Source organism: Chelonia mydas, chromosome 9, assembly GCF_015237465.2.
Source record: "Chelonia mydas isolate rCheMyd1 chromosome 9, rCheMyd1.pri.v2, whole genome shotgun sequence".
NCBI lineage: Eukaryota > Metazoa > Chordata > Testudines > Cheloniidae > Chelonia > Chelonia mydas.
This window is the reverse complement of record NC_057855.1, coordinates 68629355-68648862: the sequence shown is the minus strand read 5'-3', so window position 1 is coordinate 68648862 and position 19508 is coordinate 68629355. Positions and strand designations below refer to the sequence as shown.

General features: G+C 40.6%; 1 protein-coding gene across 2 annotated transcripts in view; it reads left to right on the top strand.

The window, feature by feature from the left end:
- The window catches only part of PCDH11X (protocadherin 11 X-linked), a 985888-nt gene that overhangs the window by 445802 nt on the left and 520578 nt on the right, over window positions 1-19508 (top strand). The window lies entirely within an intron of this gene.

Sequence of the window (19508 nt, the reverse complement as noted above, 5' to 3'; positions counted from 1 at the left end):
ACCTAGGAACTGATTTTGTAGTGTACTTAGCATTATACAGTACTTATGTTCACAGCAGCTCCCATTGACTTTAATTGCAGCCGAGTACTCTGTACTCATGGGCAGCAGGTGAACTGTGGATCTGGGGAGGCTAGCCCCCAGTTGGCCTGCCCCTTCTGCCCAGGGCCCCTCCCTCCCATCTCCTTCTCCTGTCAGAGTTCAGAGCCCTGCCAAGCCCTGGAGCACATGGCAGGTAGACAGGCAGCTGAGCACGCCCCCCCCAGTGTGGCGGACAGGTAGGCAGTGCAGCCCCACCCAGAAGCACCAGGTGGGCAGGCAGCATGGCTCAAGGCCCCAGAGTGTCAGGTGGCGGGAGTCAGTGGCTGCAAGTCGGTCCCCACTAGCCCCAGCCTGAGGCAAGGGTGCAGAGCCCTCTCAAAAGTGTGTGTGTGTGGTGGGGGAGACTGGGGGTGGGGGTCGCTCAAGGTGGAGGTAAAGGCAGCCCCGCCCATGTCCCAGGCCCCCCACCCAGGGCAGGTGGGGCAACCCAGGTTCCCCACAGCTGCCTGGGCAGCTCTTTCAAGCCTGGCTCTGGCCAGGGTATGGGGGTGCCTTGGAGCTGTAGCCCAGCCATGAAAAGAGCCGGGCAGGCAGCTGTGGGGAGCCATAGTGGACCCTCTACCTGCCTGCTGTGGGGGAGGGCAAGCAGCCCACAGTCTGTGTCCCTGCCCCCACAGGTGGAAGGTCCACAACTCCATGGTTCCTCATAGCTGCCTGTGTCTGTTACTGTGGCTGGGCTGCGGCTCCAAGGCCTCCCCCTCCCCCAGCTGGAGCAAGGTTGGGGAGAGCCACACGGGCAGCTGTGGGGAGTCAGTGTGGTGTCTTTTCTCGTCCCACAAATCCCCTGCTTCACTCACTACAGACTTAACATCTGCCACAAATGAAGCAGGGGTCCTGCAGACATCACTTTACTTCACTCCATAAACCCAATTCATCCCCAGAATAGGGCCATCCTGTGCACTGTTGGAGACGGGGTCCTATGGAAAAAAAGTGTTGTCATATGATTAAGTGTATCAATGCCATGTGCATTATGGATGGGAGAGGGGCAAAATAAAGTTGGAGAGACCACCTTAATTCTAGAATTTCCTAACTTGAGTTTTTGACTTTGTCCCCTTAATGTTCTTTTAAGATAGTTTTTTGTGTGTAATTTCCGAGATTTTTTTTTTAAAGCAAACAGAATTTCTGGGGTTTTTCAATCAAGTGACATCATATTGATACCAACGTGGGTCATCAGCAGGGTTGGACCCTTTAGATCCACCGCACGGACCTCTGCTACTTGAGCTAACAGAGTAACTGATAGTAGTAGTTTGTGATCTTCTATGTAGCTAAAAGCTAAGAAATCTCTCTGCAGTTTTTCAAAGGCAAATAACTTGGCCAGATTTGGACATATTTTCACAGAGATAACAAAAGGTACATTGTTTACACAAAGGTCACCCCCCTGCCAAATTTCAGGCATGTTCCAAAGAATAAGAGCAGTAGAGCCTTTCAAAGAAAAGGCTGCCAGAGTTTATATTTTTTGACATGGGCAAAATATATTTTTTACTTGCCTCCTTTTTGGAAATGGCTGGGCCATTTTCAGACTGAGGCAGACACCCTCATGGGGAAAAAAAATGTAGCCCAGATGGTTAGTTTGGCAAAGTTATAAGCACATATAGGTAAGTGTTCTGCACCTTACTAGGCTATGCTGCGAGCACCGCTTATAATACATATATACACCTGGAATGTTATTACTGTATACATATCTATTTATTTGATCTAGGAATTTCTGCTGCAATTAGATTGCTATACATCTTGGCCACCCATTGAGTTCTCTCTGTTATAACCCTGAAAAATCCAGTAACAAGTAAAAATATATAAAGGTTTTTTTTAAAAAAAAATTGTACGCCTTCTTTGAAAAGAAAAGGCTATTTAGTGTCAAAGATATGGAAGCATGAAATTCAGATCATTGTATAATAATTCCTTTGGGAAATTCCACAGCCAAAATCAGAAACACATTAATCAAGCAATTGGCTATAGAAGAATATGGCTCTTCAAAAAGAGAAGCCAATTGAAACAATAGTTTATACAAAATGTGGATGGGGCATGGGATGATGGGAGAATTGAATCTTTTACCATGGGAGAATTGCTATTTATTAAGTACATTTTTATGCATTACTCAACATTAACGCTTTCCAAGGGTTTGATATTAACTATGATAAACTTAATGTGAACATGTATCTGTCTGTAACATTTGTGCTATGCATTTCTAACACCAGGGCCTGATTATGTCTAGGATTTAGGCATGTGTTTGCGGGATTGGGACCCATGTGATAAACATTGGTGTGAGCTTGGGGTGTTGAAAGAAAATATTTTCTGTAATTTGCTTATTTATTTATCTTTAATAATGCAACAGCACCGTTGCCTCTGGGTGCATGTACAAATTTAGACAATACAAAATTGATATTAAATGTTAACTAGAAAAATATATTCACTCACATATTAAAATAGAGTATAAATATATACCCCTCAGGGAAAAGCACAAATAAATTGATGTACTTTGCACCATGCCCTGTAGGTTAACATACACTTTTTATTAATGTATTAATATTTTATTATATATTATATATAGATATATAAACAGAACAAACCAAACTGTATTAAAGTTTGATTTGTATAGCGAGTATGGAAGTGGAAGAACATGGAAACACTTAAAGTATATTACATAAATGTATTTTACAAGATATCCACATACAGTTACCATAAAAACAAAATTAAATTTTGCATTTGTATTTAGCATAATTTAAAGGGAAGGAACTTAGATTGTAAACTCATTGGGGCAGGGACCGTCTTTTTGTTATGTGTTGTACAGCAGCTAGCACACCATTGCCCTGGTCCATAAGTAGGCCTCCTAGGAGGCCTACAGTAATGTAGATATAAAGTAATAATATAAATTAACTACAATGCAGAAATCTTAGACTTTAAGGTCAGAAGGAACCATTATGATCATCTAGGCTGACCTCCTGCACATTGCAAGCCACAGAACCTCACCCAGCCACTCCTGAAATAGATCCCTAACCTCTGGTTGAGTTACTGAAGTCCTCAAATCAGGATTGAAAGACTTCAAGTTACAGAGAATTCACCATTTATATTAGCTTAAATCTGCAAGTAACCCATGCCCAATGCCGCAGAGGAAAGCGAACACCCCCTCCCCACAGTCTCTGCCAATCTGACCCAGGGGAAAATTCCTTTCTGACCCCAAATAATAGAAATGGGATGAAATTTAATAGTGCAAAGTGCAAGGTCATGCATTTAGGTACTAACAACAAGAATTTTTGCTAGAAGCTGGGGACTGATCAGTTGGAAGCAACAGAGAAAGAGAAAGTGTATTGGTTGATCACAGAATGATATGAGCTGTCAATGTGATGCAGCCATGAAAAAGACCAACTATGGGCATAGTTTTCCCATAATCATTTGGTTTATATAGGAGTAGAGAAACACTACAAGTTCCCAGCAGACACATTATCAATAATAGCATAATCCTGTGCTTCCAGACAAACATATCACATGAGCGGAGAAAAGTAGAAAAGTTTCAACTAGTTTTGGAGTAACAGCCGTATTAGTCTGTATTCGCAAAAAGAAAAGGAGTACTTGTGGCATCTTAGAGACTAACCAATTTATTTGAGCATGAGCTTTCGATGAAGTGAGCTGTAGCTCACGAAAGCTCATGCTCAAATAAATTGGTTAGTCTCTAAGGTGCCACAAGTACTCCTTTTCTTTTTGCAACTAGTTTTGGTATTCTTACTGTGACGGGTTCAGTCCTGGAGACCCCCTTGGGACTGTCACCTGATGTGCTGAGACAACCTCTGAGCCCGTTTTCTCTTGTTTTCTGCCAGTTTGGACCTCCAGAACCCTGCCTTGTCGAGCCAGACATGCCAGTCTGCTCCAACACAGACCCAGGGTCTGAACCACATGCCCCAGAGCTGCAGACTTAACTGAAAATGGCTTAGCAAGTGTTCCTGTCTCCAGCACCCAGACACCCAACTCCCAATGGGATCCAAATCCCAAATGAATCTGTTTTACTCTGTATAAAGCTTATACAGGGTAAACTCATAAATTGTTTGCCCTCTATAACACTGAGAGAGAGATATGCAGAGCTGTTTGCCCCCCCCCCCCCACGTACTAATTCATACTCTGGGTTAATAAATAAGTAAAAAGTGATTTTATTAAATACAAAAAGTAGGATTTAAGTGGTTCCAAGTAATAACAGACAGAACAAAGTAAGTTACCAAGCACAATAAAACAAAACATGCAAGTCTAAGCCTAATACATTGAGAAACTGATTACAGATAAAATCTCACCCTCAGAGATGTTCCAATAAGCTTCTTTCACAGACTGGACTCCTTCCTAGTCTGGGCCCAATCCTTTCCCCTGGTACAGTTCTTGTTAACTCCAGCTCAGATGGTAACTAGGGGATTTTTCAGGACTGGAACCTCCATTGTTCTGTTCCACCCCCTTAGAATCATAGAATATCAGGGTTGGAAGGCACCTCAGGAGGTCATCTAGTCCAACGCCCTGCTCAAAGCAGGACCAATCCCCAACTAAATCAGCCCAGCCAGGGCTTTGTCAAGCCTGACCTTAAAAACTTCTAAGGAAGGAGATTCCACCACCTCCCTAGGTAACGCATTCCAGTGTTTCACCACCCTCTTAGTGAAAAAGTTTTTTCCTAATATCTAACCTAAACCTCCCCCACTGCAACTTAAGACCATTACTCCTCGTTCTGTCATCTGCTATCACTGAGAACAGCCTAGATCCATCCTCTTTGGAACGCCCTTTCAGGTAGTTGAAAGCAGCTATCAAATTCCCACTCATTCTTCTCTTCTGCAGACTAAACAATCCCAATTCCTTCAGCCTCTCCTCATAAGTCATGTGTTCCAGTCCCCTAATCATTTTTGTTGCCCTCCGCTGGACATTTTCCAATTTTTCCACATCCTTCTTGTAGTGTGGGGCCCAAAACTGGACACAGTACTCTGGATGAGGCCTCACCAGTGTCGAATAGAGGGGAACAATCATGTCCCTCGATCTGCTGGCAATGCCCCTACTTACACAGCCCAAAATGCCATTGGCCTTCTTGGCAACAAGGGCATACTGTTGACTCATATCCAGCTTCTCGTCCACGGTAACCCCTAGGTCCTTCTCTGCAGAACTGCTGCCTAGCCATTCGGTCCCTAGTCTGTAGTGGGATTCTTCCGTCCTAAGTGCAGGATTCTCCACTTGTCCTTGTTGAACCTCATCAGATTTCTTTTGGCCCAATCCTCCAATTTGTCTAGGTCCCTCTGTATCCTATCCCTACCCTCCAGCGTATCCACCTCTCCTCCCAGTTTAGTGTCATCTGCAAACTTGCTGAGGGTGCACTCCACGCCATCCTCCAGATCATTCATGAAGATATTGAACAAAACCGGCCCGAGGACCGACCCCTGGGGCACTCCACTTGATACCGGCTGCCAACTAGACATGGAGCCATTGATCGCTACCCGTTGAGCCCGACAGCCTAGCCAGCTTTCTATCTACCTTATAGTCCATTCATCCAGCCCATACTTCTTTAACTTGCTGGCAAGAATACTGTGGGAGACTCTGTCAAAAGCTTTGTTTATATAGCTTTGGTACAAGGCGGGAATCTTTTGTCTCTCTGGGTCTCTACCCCTCCTTCTAAATGGAAAAGTACCAGGTTTAAGATGGATTCCAGTACTAGGTGACATGGTCACATGTCCTGTGAGACCCCAAGCCTTCATTCTTCCTGGCCTGACTCACAGGAAGGCTTGCAAGTAAACAGAGCCATTTACAACCAATTGTCCTAGTTGATGGGAGCCATCAAGATTCTAAACCACCATTAATGGCCCACACTTTGCATAATTGCAATAGGACCTGAGAGTTATATTTCATATTTCTAGTTTCAGATACAAGAATTATTCATTTATACAAATAGGATGACAACACTCAGTAGATTATAAGCTTTGTAATGATTCGTTACAAGAGTCCTTTTGCATGAAGAATATTCCAGTTCCATTATATTCACACTGATTAGCATATTTTCATAAAATCATATGGAGTGCAACATCACACTTACTTCCTGTCATAAACTGTTGTAACAGTACTGATGTGCACTCTTAAACAGGTGTCATATTCCTAGCCCATACATGCCTGTAATGGGTGTCAAGATACTGAGAGACTGAATTATTCAGTAAGTGGGGGTACTATAAATATATGTATATTAGTGGCAGAATAGGTGGTATGGCAATCACAAAATGGATTAAAATGGGACATACATTCCTGTTTAACTACTTTTAGAGGAGAATCTATTAATTATCATATGATTTGTGTTGTCAGAAAGATGAGGTTCGTTTGATTTTCCAAATGTTGATAATCCAGTTAAGCCATCATTAAATTTCCAGGTGTTGGGTTTTCTCAGTCAGCATTTGACACGTCATGTGGGCCATTAACCATGGAACTATATTAATGGTAATGAAATGTTTCCTGGATAAATATAGGTGCAGTTGATTATTTATGTCAAGAGATAACTGCGCTGGAAGACTCTTCCCTGAGACTGACAGCCTCTCACTCTTTGTCATGATTGCATGCTCTCTCATTACATATCTTTCTTTTTGACTTCCTCCAAAACAATGAGTGGTGTAGTTTTATGTGAACTCAAGTAATGGCCTGGTATACTGCTGAGTGTAAACAGGAATGTATGCCCCATTTTAAGCCATGGGAGGATGAAAGGAGGAAGGCAGTATCTCCCAACTTCTTCCTCCTCTGCCTATCTGTGGCTCTGTGGCTTTCTCCACCACAGATGAGCCTGGGCAGTGAATGGGGTGTGTGTGTACGTACATACATACATACTGGCACAATAGTTGGGGTGGCATTCAAAAAGGGCTTAAAATGGGGCATACATTCCTGTTTACACTCAGCAGCATACCAGTTCCTCCTCTTTGGCTTATCAGAGAGAGCTGGGGAGCTTGGGAGAGGCAGAGGATTGATTTGTTGTGAGGAGTTGTTGGAGGAGAAAGAGGATTGTTTTGCCGCTTTGCGTTTTGCAATAGGATTGGTAGTCTGAAGAGGGTTGGGGAGTGCTCACGTTGTGGGTGTCAGAGGATAAAATGATGGAAGAAAAGATGTATCTTTGGAAGCTGAGAGGAGGGACTGGGGAATCGAATGCAGATGTTGGAGAGACAGAGAATTTATTCCTGGGCTTGATAATTCACTGGAGAGGTTGGGGTAAAAAGAATATTGTTGGCAGAATATTGATGAAGGGGGACTGCTTCTCACCATGGAACTATGCACCTCAGTTTGAATCAAATTGAAGAAAGTTTAGGATTTAGTGTGACTTTCTTTGGTTTCTCTCTCTAGAGTTGATTAAAAATTGAAAGCTATTTTATTCAATTTTTAGATTGACTTTTTATGGAAGATGGAAGAACACTAATGCAAGAAGTAGTCCTTTGGTAGGTCATAATAGCATAAATGGCTTTGAGAATTTAATCTGTCTTTTGTTGGCCTATTATTACATAGGGTGCTGTGATTTACGCAAACTGAGAAATCAATGTTCATGCAGCATGGACCCTCTGGCACTTTTACATCACTGCAGAAAACATAAACAGTAGCCATTACTGGAATGTTTATTGCAGAATTAAGGATCAGAAAACCTACCTTTTATGAGTGTATGTACTGAATTAGTGTTACTATCTACTGGACAGTGCCAGTATAATGCCACAAATGGGGAATATATTTATAACACAATCCTGAAAAAAATTGCATTATTGTATATTCCAAAGTTTATACTGTCACTATGACATTCAAGTTAGTTCAGACCTAAGCCCCATTGTGCTAAGGTTCGTAGAAATGCACAGAAAGAATTTCTGCTTGCCTCAAAGAGCTTGCAGTGTAAATGAATGTAAGCCACTTTCTAAGTCTGTTATGTGGACAATCAAAAGGTTATGGACATATCTGCTAAATAAAACTTGAATATTTGAAGTAGATCCTCATTATATTTGGGGGATTTTTCTCCTCTAGTCACACAGTCAATTTATGATTTAGGAAAACAATTATCAATGGCCATATGAATGTGTGTGGAAAAATACACAAATTATGCAACTATGCCTTGTGTTGGATTGTACAAAACACAGGACACTATAAAATTTCAAACTTATCCAAATAGATAATGAATTTTAGAACTATGTATAATTCCTAACAGATATTATCATAGGTGTACAATTTCATCAAAACAAACAACCTAAACACTGAAATATATAGGACAATGATGGAAGAAGGTGTGTATTTAAAGCTGCCTAGATGTCATGCAATCATAGAATCATAGGATTAGAAGGGACAACAAGGGTCATCTGGTTTAACCCTGCCAAGATTCAGGACTTGTTGTGTTTAAACCATCCAAGACAGATGGCTATCTAGTCTCTTTTGAAAACCTTCAGTGAAGGAGCTTCCATGATCTCCCTAAGCAGTCTGTTCTGTTCCCCTAATGTTTTTACAGTTAAGAAGATTTTCCTGAGATTTAATCTAAATCTGCTATGCTGTAATTTGAACCCATTACCTTTAGTCCTGCCCTCTTTGGCAAGAGAGAACAACTTTTCTTCGTCTTTTTTCTGGCAACCTTTCAAGTATTTGAAGACCACTATCATGTCCCCGCCTTAATCTGCTCTTTTCCAAACTAAACATACCCAGTTCCTTCAGCCTTTTCTCATATATCTTGTATTCCATTCCTTTGATCATTTTTGTCACTCACTTCTGGATCATTTCCAGTTTCTCTACATGTTTTTCCCTATACATTGGTGACCAAAATTGGATACAGTAGTCCAGTTGAGGAGTAACCAGTACCAAATAGAGTGGTACTATCACCTACCGTGACTTGCATGCTATGCCTCTGTTAATGTAACCTAAAATTGCATTTGCTTTTTTCGTGACAGCATCACATGTCGTCATAATATTCAACCTTTTAAAAAACAAAACAAAACAGAAACTCTTTATTTTGCAGGATTGAGCATGGCACCAGAAGTCAGGAATTTTGAGCTCTACTCCTGACTCTCAGTGAATCACTGTCTTACCTTGGGCACATTATTTAGGCCCAATGTTGAAATGTGCCTGCCCCCTAATTTTGAGTGTCTCAATTTTTGGTTGACCAACTTGAAGCTTTTTGGACCTGATTTTCCTGAGTGTGGAGCACTCACAACTACAGTTAAAGTTTGTGGGAGCTCAGTACCTCTGAAAATCTAGGGTGACCAGATGACAAAAACAAAATATCGGAACACCTGGGGGGGGGCCAGCCACAGGCTCACCCCCCACCAGCACCACCACCAGGGCCAGCTCTAGGTTTTTTGCTCCAAACAAAAAACAAAAAAACAAAAAAAAACTGGAGTGTTGCTGAAGTAAAATATTGGGACAAATGGCATCCCAACCGTACATCGGTCAGAACACGTGACAAACAAACTTCTGAAGAAGTGGATTTTTTACCCACGGAAGCTTATGCCCAAATAAATCTGTTAGTCTTTAAGTTGTGTGACAGGGTCAGATCAGATGGCCATAGGAGAGTAATAGAAGGCAGATATATTAGCCCCAGGCTAAGTAGGTCCCTTGTCCCTGGGTAAGGTAACAGGGAAGGTCCAGAACAATCAGGAACCTTCTGGAGACCATTAAGACAGACAGGCTGATTAGAACACCTGCAGCCAATCAAGAAGCTGCTAGAATCAATTAAGGCAGGCTAATCAGGGCACCTGGGTTTTAAAAAGGAGCTCACTTCAGTTGTGGTGCGCGTGTGAGGAGCTGGGAGCAAGAGGAGCTGAGAGTGAGAACGTGTACTACTGGAGAACTGAGGAGTACAAGCATTATCAGACACCAGGAGGAAGGTCCTATGGTGAGGATAAAGAAGGTGTTGGGAAGAGGCCATGGGGAAGTAGCCCAGGGAGTTGCAGCTGTCGCACAGCTGTTCCAGGAGGCACTCTAGACAGCTGCATTCCACAGGGCCCTGGGCTGGAACCCAGAGTAGAGGGTGGACCCAGGTTCCCCCCAAATCCTCCCAACTCCTGGTCAGACACAGGAGTCATCGACCTGGACTGTGAATTCAGAAAAACAGCCAAGCTGAGGGCTGCCATGAATCTCCAAGGCGAGCAAATCTGCCAATAAGCACAAGACCCACCAAGGTAGAGCAGGAACTTTGTCACAGGTGCCACTGGACTCCTCATTGTTTTTGTGGATACAGACCAACATGGCTACCCCTCTGATACTTTACATTCTCTGAAATTCCTCTCCCACCATTGTTTATAAATATTCTTGTCTGACATCAGTCCTGTGACACATACTTATTTTGCCCAACTTTGCTGACTGTGTATCAAAAGTCTGTGTTAGAAAGAACTCTTTCATGTCTTCTTCTTTGCATGTCACTTATTGGCTTTATTTAGCTGTGATTTTTATATTTGCAGTGTTTAAATTCTCTTAGTGTAATCAGTGTACTCTACAAAAAAGAACGAATGTCTTTTTCATCCTCGGTTTCAAAAGATTTATCTTTCACTTTGGGATTTTTTTCTTTATCTCATGTATCACCTAGTGTCCAGAACCAGAGCCCTGGAGTGCAGGGGGGAAGAGGGAAATAGGACATTTTCAAGCTGTTACCCATTTTCACCATTATGCTTTCCTGTTGTTCATCACAGAAATACAGGCTTCTGTGGTTGCATCAGAACTTTGACAGGACAAAACATGTGCCTTGATTTGGGACATAAGACTCCTGTAAACCCTGCTCTAGTTTAAAAGTTCTACATATTATACCAGGTGCATTACTGCATTGGTATTGGACACAGGTATTCTGAAGTAAAGTAGAATGCTTACTAGAATGCACTTCCAGTTCACTGGTGTTTAATAGCAATGCAGGTATCCTACCACTTGGAAAAGACAAGAAAAGGAAATAAGTGGGTGGATTTGTGCATTCTCAAAATACTTTTCTGTTCCGTACTATACTCCAGTCATCAGTTTTTCATTTAGAAATCTGCTTTTTGTTGCAGTGAGCAAACCTCATGAGGTCTATTCCTTTTTTCAGACTGCTCTTTTCTCAGGAGGTTCTGATCTGCTAAGAAAGAACTGTGAAAACTTTTATTTTAATTCAAAACACTGAGAGGTCATACAGTTTAATATTTCTATTTGTGCTTTAATGGGAATGTCAGGATGGCGTCCTCCTTGGTATGATACATCTAAGTTAATGGTGGTTACACGGCCATGCAATATCCATTTTCCTGTTTCAGAAACATCTGAATTTTAAATCACTTCCTGACTGAGTATGTCTCCCTTTGACCAGGTTCTAATTCATGGGCAATATTATTCTCTGAAACTCATATCTACAGACAAATATAAAGACCCTTGAGCCGGGTTACTTTCTTTTCTACAAACCATTGCAGTCTACGGCAATAAGATCAGATCTTATGTTTCGATATTATCAACATATTTCCCCACCCCTCAATCTAAGGGTGCTGTGTTTCTCTTCCAAGGGAGAGACACTCAGCACTCCACAGGATTTGGTTTCTATAGAACAGTCCTGTAATAGCTTTTGATAAAATATATATTCATAGCGAATCAGGCAAGACTTACATGAGGCATAGAATATTATCTGCATCTTTTTAGTAAATATAATTTCGGGTCTGTTTTATACGAAGAGAGTAACATACTCCATAACAAGCTGTGTGAACATGACTGGTATGGGTGATCCCACTGCAACTTATTATTTTACTGTAAATGTGTTTAGTGCAATATAAGTAGCATTTAAGCACAGATAGTTTAGAAATCCACTGATGACAATTTTCTTAATTTCTGTCAATCATTTTATGCATGTCGTATCCCAAACATTTATTTGCATATTTCTTGTGTTAATAAGCTTTTAAAAATCCTCAACTTTCTGGACTTTAATTTGAGTAAGGCTCCAATGATTTTTATTTCAAATGGCTACTTTTAAAAACTCTTCATGCCTCTATTTTGGAATATAACAGCAGGAAGAAGGTAAAGGTATCCTTCCTCATAGCCAATTTGTCATTTTCTGTAACATTTGTAGGAACGCTTCCTGTATCAAAGCATGGCTCCTTTTTTAGTTTTCCTTCATATTTTTCCCCTTACCTTTGTTGCAGGTCTGTAGTCTAAGGTCTAAGTAATCCATGATGATGGATATGTTTATCCACTGAAGTAAAACAATAAGACAGTTAGTCTGAAGTGTTCTTTATGTCCTCAGTCTCACAGTTAACTGCCTGAAAATGGTAGTGTCAATACTTGCAGGAACACTTTCTTCTAGCTCCACATGCAGGCTGGGTAGAAAAAAAATTGCAAGTTCTATTAAATGTCTATTAAATTCTTGCTATGTTCCCTGTATTGCCTATAGTTTTTTTAAAGAGCAATTTCTATAGAACTTTCTCTACCTGTGTATTTTACATTTGCAGTATATTACAAATTTAAAAATCTTATTGAAATTAAGTGATATATAAAGTGTTTAAGAGTAGTAGCATAAATACAGTGATTAGAGCAATAATCTTTTACATAACTCTATACTTCAAGATCTATACTTCAAACTGATAACCCAAAGCTTAGTAGTTTTGTCATAATTTCTCATGTGTTGCAAGTAGTTCATTGGTTAATGCCCGTGGTTTGTTGAAAAAATATATATATTTTTAGTCACATTGTAATTGTAGTGTTTCTCTTTTTTGCCATAGTGTGATACTTTATACCATTCTTTGATCATATTTTCAATAATTTTAGAACTGAGTGACTATTACAAAACATTGTTCATTAATATTCCTTTGAATTTTGAAATGTTCACTTTGACAGTCTCCCCTCTCAAGCCTTTTGTGTTTGGTTTCTGCAGACATGTTTGCAAGTGATTTTTATGAGCAGGAGGTTTGTGGAAACAGCAAATCTAAGTAAATAGTGGCAAATGTTGGTGGAAAGTGAATATTGACCTCACTCTTGGTTAGCACTGACAACAGACATTCTAACATTTTAAGAGCTTAAGGAAAAACATAGCATGTGACTGAGGTCACATATCACTCTGCTTAAATTTCAGATGTTGCATACTTGGAACAAACTGTTCACAAAAGTGATATAAAACAAGAATTATTTGCAAAACATATGGTGAATAAATTTGAATAACGCAGAAACATCTTCTAGAAAGAGGATATCCTAGGACATGACATAAGATGTGTTTTATCAAAGTGTATGCTTTTTTGGGGCAATTATATTTTATGTGCATGTGCCCAAAATGTTTGAATTTCTGAGTAGTTCTAGAAAATGCGTGTGTGTTTTGAAAGATGTCCTCCAAAATGTCATCTTCTTTATGACTTTAAAAACTAGCTTCACATTTTTATCAGAGTATCACTATAATGTATTATTTAGATTGTGGTAGTACCCAAAATACGGGTCTGACGTTCCCCTCTGGTGTTATCTGGACAGGTGATCTGCTAGGTCACGCCAATCCTCTGGGAGCCAGCCTTACCTTGCTCTGCTGTGAGAACCCCCACTCCTGGGCTGTTCATGCACAGCCTCTGCCATGTAAGCTGCTCCTTGGATTGTGCAACTGAATGACAGTAGCCAATATCTCTGGTCCCAGACACAACCCTAGGAACCTCCATCTCGCAGTGTCCAATTATGCCCGCTGTACACTGCAAGCTTATGTGAGTTTGTCAGTTTAACAAAGAAATTGATATGTACCAGGCTTGTTGTCCCAAGAGGAGTCTCTGACATGCTTCAAACCAAATGCACTGCTTCAGGTGGAACAAACCAACAGATTTATTAACTACAAGGATAAATTTTAAGTGATTATAAGTCAAAGCATAACACGCCATAAAGGCACATTTTCAGCCTCATAGCTATATACATGAAATTATAACCTATAACATTACTATAACAATTTCTGTAAAATCACCATAACAACAATGCTCAGTGCATCATGAGCCTTCGGAAGACACCCAACATGACAAACTTTGCACTGGATACCACACAATCATTTTACAAAGATGAACATGGGGGGTGCTGGGTGTTCCCACAAGGTACAGAGCGTGACAATGGGAGGTACTTTCTAAACACAAACAAAAACTGTCCATGCCCAAACAAGAAGATAAAATGTTTCTTGTGATAGAGGAGGAGAAATCAGGATATTTATGGGAGAGTACCCAGAATTCCTTTACGACCATAGGCAAGGTTTTTAATCTCTCTGTGCCTCAGTTCCTCTTCTTGTAAATGGAGATAATAGTATGTCTCCCACTAACCCCTCAGGTTGTTGTGAGGATAAATTCTGTTGGCTACAGAAGTATGTTAAAGACAAAAGGACACTGAGATGTTTAGTTTGGTGATGATTATCAGAAAGTCATCTGCCTGAATATATTTGATCTTCTCCATGACCTCTGTGTATCTGTTATTTTTAAATTATTGCATATCATATTGGTGAAGGATTTGATTGTAAATAAGAGTAGACTGGAGACTAGTTTCTATTCTCTTTCTGAAGGTAAAAACAACAGTAATGTGGATAGATCATGAGCAACAGAAAATACAGTATGTTCAATGGAAAGTGGCAGGAGAAATACAGTTTTTTAAAAAGGGAGACAAGCATTAAAATAACTTTTAAAAAAACAAAACCTTAACAAAACCTATGCTCTGAAGTTCAATACCAGTGGTGGAAGATGTTCAAAGACTGATATGTCTCAAGCCATAAGTCCTGCAGCGCATTGCCCTTTTGATGTCCTCAAGACTTATACAATACCTACTTACTAACATTCAGCAGTAAGAGTGGGAAGGGGAAATGACAGAAGAGAGAAGTAACCAAAAAGCTTTTTTTAAATAAAAACCATATTTACCTTTCACAACAGTTTTACATTTGTTTTGTTAACTCACTAATAATTAATTCTCAGCCTAAGATACGGTATTCCCTTATTAAAATAAAGTCAACATTATATATCTCCAAGCAGCACATCCTTGTTTGTAACCGAATAAATCACAATACACCCGTGCTCGCAATGGTACATAAATGTCTGTTAAGAAATAGTGCTAATGTTAGAAAAAAGAACAGATACGGGTCAAGATTTTCAAAAGTGACTAGTGATTTTGGCTGCCTTAATTTTGGAGACACCTTAAAAGGAACCTGATTTCCAACAATGGTGCTCATCCCTTTTTCCAAATCAGATCCCTTCAGAGAGTCTCACTTGGAGACTCAAAAAAAAAAAAAAGTTGCTTTTGAAAATGCAAAAAGGCCTAAGTAGTGGTAGAAGCAAATAGAAAATATTTACATTTTCTGATTCTGCAGTTATAAGGCCATTGCTCTCTGAAGCTATTGTAACAAAAGGGACAATTATAGGGTTTGACCTGGCATGGCAAAGAGTATTGAATTTCTGTAATTAATAGGCTGAATGTGGTGTGAATTTATGGACCAGATGAGGGTTTTTCCCAATGGAAGGGCTAGACAGAATGTTTACATTCAACTATTTTAAGTGTTGGGTGAGTTGCGTCTCAAGGGGAAGGAAAACTGTTAGCGAGAGAGAGACAAACGAAGAGTGATATTTGCCTCACTGCTGCCATTCTCTTGGCTAACGTAACCATATACAAAAACTTATAGGATTCTAGTGTGATAGACATCTGAGTTATTCAGATTTCAGACTATTCTGGCCACATGGGGTTTCTGTTAAGTATGACATTTGATTGGAGAATCATGTGAGTATATCTGTAAATAAGGTTAATCTCACCAAGTTATTACAAAAAAATTCTTCAGTTATATTTTCACAAGTTCTGTTGATAGAGCCCACGGGACCCTTTTGAGCCCAATAGTAACAATATACCTATTCCATTTATGAGTAGCAGGGACTCAGCCTTCTCAATTCCTAAATGCTTTACCCTATTTGCCTTTTGTTTACAATACACAGTCATCTGTTTGCTTTCTGTGTAAATGTGGCACAACGGGTTCTGATACACGCTTCATGCATTGTCTAAATTAGGCCCTCGATAAGAGAAAATAAAACTTCCAAACACACTTCTGTATACCTTGAGGGATTTTTCACTTGGTGGGGGGCCTGCCTACCTTAGCTCACTGTAGCTTGCTGATACCACCTGAGGAGCAGCTGACTTGTTTATTTCACCATTTAACTAATGAGTGCTGCAGGCATTCTCAAATCAGCAAGCTGGTTCTCGTTAATAAGACAAATAGTTTTACAACCAACATACATAATTTTTGGCTGCTCTATGGTGCCAACTACAAATATACTAATTCCCAAACACCAGGCAAGATAATGTGATTAAACACAGCCCCAAATAAGGGATGCTAAAAATGCACACCTGGCAATGAAGGGTGAGGAGGCACTGCAAGACATTTTGCCTTTCAGAAACCCCTCTGAAACACAATTCCTCCTGGGCCTCCTTCTGCACCAGTGGCAGAGTATTTTTACACCCATTTATGGGGCATGTCATAATATGGTCCCTTCTTGCTGTCTGAATGGACACTTGTCTTATGATAGGATGTAACCACCGACTCCCACATACTGTTAAGCTCTCTGGGTACTGAGTAATAATGGTCCCTAGCTTTGGGTTTACTCAGGCACACTCCCCAAGTGCAGACCCCATATTTGATATTCCTCTTGGCAGTGGAACCTCACAGTTCAGCTGCCTAGACCCTGGAGCCAATGCCTCAGTCCTCCCAAGCATCCCAGCTATATGTTTGCCCCAGAGTCCACCTGGCTGTGTGAGCTCTGATTTTTCTCTTATACCCTTCAGGGACCATGTGGCAGTAAAAGAATGAGATGCAGGCTTAGACAAACACACTTTACTCTTAAACAGCACATGAGCTACAGATTTACGGAAAACACCCAACTCCTGAACGCCTTCCTCCTCAGTTTGAACTCACCTGCTTTTGGTCCAAGTCCTCTAAGACAGAGGTTCTCAAAGTGGGAGGGAATGAGAAACTTTAGGGGGAAAAAAAAACGTACTGTATACGTTTTACCCACAGCAATGAATAACTACCAAAGCGGATTCCTCTAGACATACATCAATCAAGAAACCACACATTTTTTGTGGGTTGGTCAAGGCATAAAGAGCAAATTTCTTAGATGTGTTCATACAGTTGTACATTCCATGCCACCCTTACTTCTGCACTGCTGCTGGCAATGGCCCTGCCTTCAGAGCTGGGCACCTGGCCAGCTGCCACTGTTCTCCAGCCACCAGCAGCAGTGGAGGAGTAAGGGTGGCAATGCACCACAAGGGGATTTCCGAATAGCTGTTTCAAGCATCCCACCCAGGATGAAATTGTTCTGGTCCAAAAACCAGGCACACCCATCACACTAGTAACAACAGCGTGATGCCAGTAATCAGTATTCTCACTTAAAATTTACATGGCTCTGTTTGAATCACTGTGTGACGGATTGGATCACAGAAACCCCCTTGGGAACTGCCAACTGATGTGTTGAGACTACCTCTGAGCCCATTTTCCCTGGCAGCTTGGGACTTCAGAACCCTGCCTGGTTGTGCCAGACATGCTAGCCTGCTACAAATTCAGACCCAGGTCTGAACCATGTCCCGCAAACGCTGCAGGCTTAACTGAAAACAGCTTAAGAAGTGTTCCTGTCTCCAACACTCAGATAGCCAACTCCCAATGGGGTCCAAACCCCAAATAAATCCACTCAAATTGTTCGCCCTCTATAAAACTGATAGAGAGATATCAGTGCACAACTGTTTGCCCCCTCCCAGGTATTAATACATACTCTGGGTTAATAAATAAAAAGTTATTTTATTAAATACAAAAAGTAGAATTTAAGTGGTTCCAAGTAATAACAGACAGAACAAAGTGAATCACCAAGCAAAATAAAATAAAACATGCAAGTCTAAGCCTAATACAGTAAAAAAACTGAATACAGATAAAATCTCACTGTCAGAGATGCACTTAGTTTTACTAGAGTTACCCCAAGGTAAGAACACAGTAAAGACCAGGCACTTTAGTTTTACTATGAGGTAAACTTGCCAAGATCAGTTATATACCCCTGCCTGAGACTGACCTTGGAGAGATTACCTCATTGTAAAACTTAAGTGCCTGGTCTTTACTGTGTTCTTACCTTGGGGTAACTCGCACACTTTTGCTACCCTGAAGTAGAGGTAAAAACAAGCACTCTCACATCATCTTCTCCATGAGCCTCATGCTGGGGAAATTCCAGGCTGTAACCCCAGCTCAGGCCCACATCCAACCAACAGGAATCCCACTGTTCCTGTGCAGAGAGTTGGTCAAAGTTGATAGTCCTTGATGCCTCTGTCATTCTTACGGTCAGGGCCTAGGCACCAGGCCCCAAGCACAAGAGTGATATTACAATCCACCATGGTTGTTTCAGACTACTGTAAGTCAGGAGCAGGGTTACACAATGAAGACTGAAATTCATCATGGCTTTCACAAAACCAGAATGGAGCCACAGACATACAATTTGTTGCAGGGTGCAGCACACTCCTTTTTGTGCATCCAGACAACTTGATGCCTTGAAGATGGAAGATCTCCAACTTAGCCTTAGATTTTACCTAATTACTTTAAAAATCCATATAAATAGAATGACATTCATAATGGAAGGATATCAAAGTTGTTGGTCCATCAAGACCTACCTAACTTCACAGGCAGTGTTTGTCCCCCTTAATGGCAGAAGAATTGCAGTTTAGTTTTGCTGTTCTTGATGAATAAGCAAATTTACCAATTTTCTGGAAAGATCTAATTTATAGTGGCCCATTTTATTTAGTTTTGCCATGTTCCAAAGATTGAATGATAGACTCATGGCAGCCATTCTCTCCCTGAAATAATTGGTATTATGGATTCCAATCCAGATCTCTGTATGCTGGTGTGCTCCTGACTAGTTCCAGCTGACTCCACTAATGTATTTATAGTTCACCTGTATTTAAGAAAAATGCAGGCAGTTTTAACACTTACCACCTTTTCCCAATCCAGATTTTGTGCTTACGAGAGAGAGAGGGACACACACAGAGGCTTGAAATTCCAATTGTTAGACCACAAGAAACTACATATCTGTAAAACATAATTCAGTCATTCTGTAGAGAAGGGAGACCAGCACTCATGAAAATATCACCTCTTTTCTAGTCACTCATTTGGATGTTTAAAAAAAGATAGTTAGAGGCAGCAGTGCCTGCATCCTGGATGCCCTTTGGAACAAAGATGTACGCTTATGAAGAGATCAACAAGAAATGGCAGATATAACACAAGGAGTAAAACCAGGGAGAATATTCAAGGAATTTAAAAGTATGCAGTTTTGCTACCCTTTACTCTATTATTTAAAATGACACTTTGTCTGAATTGTGAGGTGGATTTATGTACATTTTCATTCCTTACAAGTTCATTCGAGCACAAGCTTAAAAAAAAATAGTTACTTATATTTTTTTCTTATGGTAATAATACCTTTGCACATAATGTCACAATGAAGTGTTTACATACATAAATA